Below are 5,000 nucleotides of genomic sequence, written 5' to 3' on the forward strand. Positions count from 1 at the left end.
TTATTATCATTATTGTCAATATTATCATTATTATTATCATTATTATTGTAATTTGTATTGCTGCTATTATTGTTATCATTATTCTTATTATTACTATCATCATTATTATCATCATTATTATTATCATTATCATTATCGTTATCATTGTTAATGTAGTGGATAATCATAAACATCGTAGAGTTATAGAAATTGATTTGACAGCGGATGTTACCCAACTACAGGCTATGTCCACTTGGGTTTGATAACAACAAAGGAACAACAATAATGATGGCAATAGTAATAATGATAGCAATGGAAATACTAATTATAATGGTAGGGATAATAATGATAATAAAGCTAATGATATCAATGATAATGATAATAGTAATGATAATGAAAATAATAGTGATTTTGATAATGATAATGATAGATCTCATAATTAAACTGAATGATAATAACAATAATACTAATAATGATGATAATAAAAATAATATTACTGCTACTTCTAGTACTACTACTAATACTGATATTGAAGATGATAGATATAATGATCATAATGCTGATGATAATAATGATAACAATGATAATGGTAATAATGATAATAGTAATAACGATAATAATAATGATAATGATGCTGATGGATAATAATGACATTGATAATGATAATAATCATAATGAACACTTATCATTACGATTATAGCAATAATAATGATACTGATAACATATCAATGATAATGATAATAACAGTGACAATACTGATGATGATGTTGAAAATAATAGTAATGATAATGATTATGGTAATAATAGTAACAACAACAACAGCAGGAATTATGTTGATAACAATACTACTACTACTGCTACTACTAATAATAATGATAATGATGAAAAAAGAAATGATAGTGATAATGAATATAAGAATAGTGATAATGATGATAACATCAGACGCAACATAACAAAAGAATAATAATAGCAGCAACAGCACCACAAAAACAACAACAGCAACAATAATAATAATGACAATAATAATAACAATGATAATGATAATAATGATGATAATAAAAATGATAATGATAAAAATAATAATAATGGTAATGGTTATCAGGATGATAATTATAATGAAAAAGTTGGAATAAGGATAATAATAACAATACTAGTGATAAGAACAATGATAATAATGATAAGCCTACAAAAGTAATAACAAAAGTAACACTAACACAAATGATAATGAGAATGATGGTGATGATGATAATAACAATAAGAATTAGGAGAAAGAATAATAGTAAGAATATATGAGTATTCGTAATGATGATGGTGATAGTGAAGATGATAGCAATGATAATGATGATAAAATTAATGATGATATTAATGATAATAACAGTAATGATAATACCCTCTCCTTTTACCCTCTGCCTCTCCCTTCTGCCCTTTCTTCTCTCTCTATGCCTCCCCCCCCTTCTCACTCGCAAATCTTCCCTAAATCCACTCCTCCCCATCCACTTCAAGCTCTTTATCTGCCCTCTCCCACTTCCCTCCTCCTCCTGACCCCCCCCCCCCCACCTCCTCCTTCGTTCCCTCAGTCCCTTCCCTCCCTCTCCCATCCCTCCTTCTCCCTCTGAACCCTCTCTCCCTCCCTCCTTCCCACACCCCCTCTCCCTCCCTCCCTCCCTCCCCCCTTTTACTCTTTAATCCCCCTCCGTTTCCTTTCTGCTTCTCCTTCCCCATCTCCCTTTTCTTATCAGGCCTCTTCCCCTTTCTTCTCCCCCTTTCTTTCTCTTTCCACTTCTGCTTCTCTTCTTAACCCCCCCCCCCCTTGGATAGTTGAGCGAATAATAAATGTGCATAAACATAAATAATAATAAAAGATGATAAATGTAAAGTGATAATAATAATAATAAAAATAATATTAATGATAATGATAATAACAACAATAATAATAATAATAATAACGATTGTGATCATAACAATAAATGATGAATGTGAATAATAAATGTATAATGATAATGAATAATAATAAATGTGAATAATAACTGTACATAAAATACAGTGTACTTGTCTCGAAGAAGTAGAATGATAATGATCACAGCAACACTAATGATAATAATCATAACAATGGTAATAATGAAAATTATGATGATAATGATAACTATGGCAATAATACAGATGATAATATCAATTATGATAATATTGATAACAACTATACTGTAATAATAAAGGTAATAATACCATTATCAACAACAATGATTATAGTAATCATAATATAAAAAATAGCAATGACTAATAATAATGATAAAAATAATAAAAATAAATAATAGTGATAATGATGATAATAGTAATCATGATTATTATCATAACTATTGTTATCATAGTGAGGCCAATAATAATAGCTATAACAATAATAACAATAGTTACAAAAACAATTATGATTATGATAATAAAATCAAAATAGGATTCTCACAAACTTGTAGCTCGATCGCGTAAGTGTCGGTGTCATTCTTTAACATTAAAGTTGTTATGTTTGAGCGTACCTTACGGACGGCCAAAACACAAGAAGAATTATCTTGTAACTAATAATAATAATGACTCTGATTATAATAACAAAATAACTGATGGTAAATATATGGGTTATACCAATTATAATGATAATGATGAAAATAAAATGATGATTTCGATAATTACATTAATAAAAAAGACAACAATAGCAATTGTAATAATAATAATAATGGCTATAGTTTTAAAAGTGATAATAGTAATGATAATTTTGTGATGATGATAATGATAATGATGATAATAATGATAATGGTAATAGTAATGATGATAATGATAATGACAATATTGATAATAACAATAACAACAATAATAACGGTAATAATGATAATAAAAATGATGACAATACTAATAAAACAATGATGATATCCACAAAAATAGAAATAATAATGATAATGAGAATAGTAATAGTCATAGTGATAATGATGAATATTTGAATAATGATAATAGTAATGATAAGATTACGAGCACATTACAAGGTCACATTAGGGATAACGAAGCATCCGAGAGAGTTAACAGGGAGCGAGTTAACTGTGCAAGGTCATCAAAGTCCGGAGGTCAGATGGACTCTAATGAGAAGATTGGGGGGGGGGGGGGGTATTGATTTCTGTTGTAGTGAATTGACTAATTATCTTCCGTCTAAAGGTAATGGGCCTTTGTGTATACTGCGTTAGGCTTTTCGTTTGAGTTAACAATTGCTGTGCGTTTCTCTGTAACTTCCCCTTTGTTTATTTTATGTGCGTGTGTGAGTAGGTAGTATGTGTGTGGCCGCTTTAGATCCGGCTGTCCGTACTGAGTTACATGCAAGCCTATTTTAGATCCTGATTAATAACTGATGAAACTGCGAATCGTCTGCTAAGTGCAATTGCGTTTGTGCCCGAAGGCTTGCATGGCCGGCGCCGCGGTGCAGTACCCGTGGATCGCGGTGCCATCAGCAGGATGTCCCCTTCATAAAAACTGCATCAAGTAGTGCTCAGTTTGCATTACGAAACCATGTCATTTACTATATTCTGGCGTCAGTCTGTTGCAATCGTTATCTTTGGCCGCTCATACTTTTGTTTTTGTTTCAAGGTGAATGCAAAAAAAATATTACCAAATGATGGTGATAATGACATATTATTATATGATATCATCATCTAATATGTACATGTTATTATCTAATATGTACATATTATCTAATATGCACAAAGTGGTCATATCATATATAAACTAATTTAACTGTTTCAAATAATGTACCCATTTGAAATGTCTTACACGCAGTGTGCATGAATGATATCATACTAATTTCTATATATAGACTTATTGCATGCTTCTTCGCATATATGTTCTTAAAAAGAACAACTTTAACTACGCGTCATTTGCAAAAGAAAAATATTTCTGGACACACACAATAACACTGCACTTGATAACTTCATACAGACTCAAAATGTACACACCCACTCGCAGACAAGCCACTTTTCACGTCATATGTGGGTGACTGTAAATGTTGTATGTTGTAAAATCAATAATAGATCAGGTCAGCAAACATAATGAAATGTGGCGGGATTTATCCGTAGACTTACACACACTGTGGTCCGGACCCTCTCGATTTACGTTCTGTATTTCTGTCCTTTTTGGTTTTCGGCCGTTCACCTCCGACGTTCACTTCGCCGATACAACAGAATATTCCAGCGTTCTTAACAGCATATGAAAATAGAATATATCTCCTGGCAGGCGCGTGCAATCGCCGAGGGGAGCGCTGCGGGCGAGCGGCGAAGGCGAAGGCGGCGAGAGAAACAGTGTTTACACCCTGCCGGAGTTACCGGGTGCAGGGTTGCCGACTGCCGCCAAACTACGCACGCTACTCCCTCCCCTCCCCGGCACCCGCCCCCCGTGGGACGCCCTGAGACAAGCCCTCGCTTTCTTCCACCCCCCCCCCCTCCCCCAGCCCGCGCCCCCTCCATCTCCTGAGCGACGCACATGGCTTACATGCGATCATGAGAGCAGTTAGTAACGCTCAAATACACATAAACATAGACTAGAACATACATATGAACCGTATCCAGACGTATTAGAGACACACGAACCGATACACACACACTCAGGCACACTCACTTACACGCGAGCCGCACGCACACATTCAGATATTGTAATCATAAATAAAAGCACACACTCATCCTCAAAATAAACACCTAATTTGAAAAGGCATGGGAATAAATGGTGATTATTACGATGATAACGATGATGATAATAAAACAATAATGATAATGATAATGGTAATGACAGTGATGATGATGATAATAATAATGATAATAATACTAATCATAATAGTAATGATGATAATAATAATGATGATAATAACAATAATGATTGCAATAATAACAATAATAATCAAAATTCGGATAAAAATGAAACTGATAATGATAGTAACAATTATGTTTATGATACCAAAATCAATAGAAGTAATGAAAATGATAATGATAATGATGAAGATATCT

Source organism: Penaeus vannamei, chromosome 12 (genome assembly GCF_042767895.1).
Source record: "Penaeus vannamei isolate JL-2024 chromosome 12, ASM4276789v1, whole genome shotgun sequence".
Classification (NCBI taxonomy): Eukaryota; Metazoa; Arthropoda; class Malacostraca; order Decapoda; family Penaeidae; genus Penaeus; species Penaeus vannamei.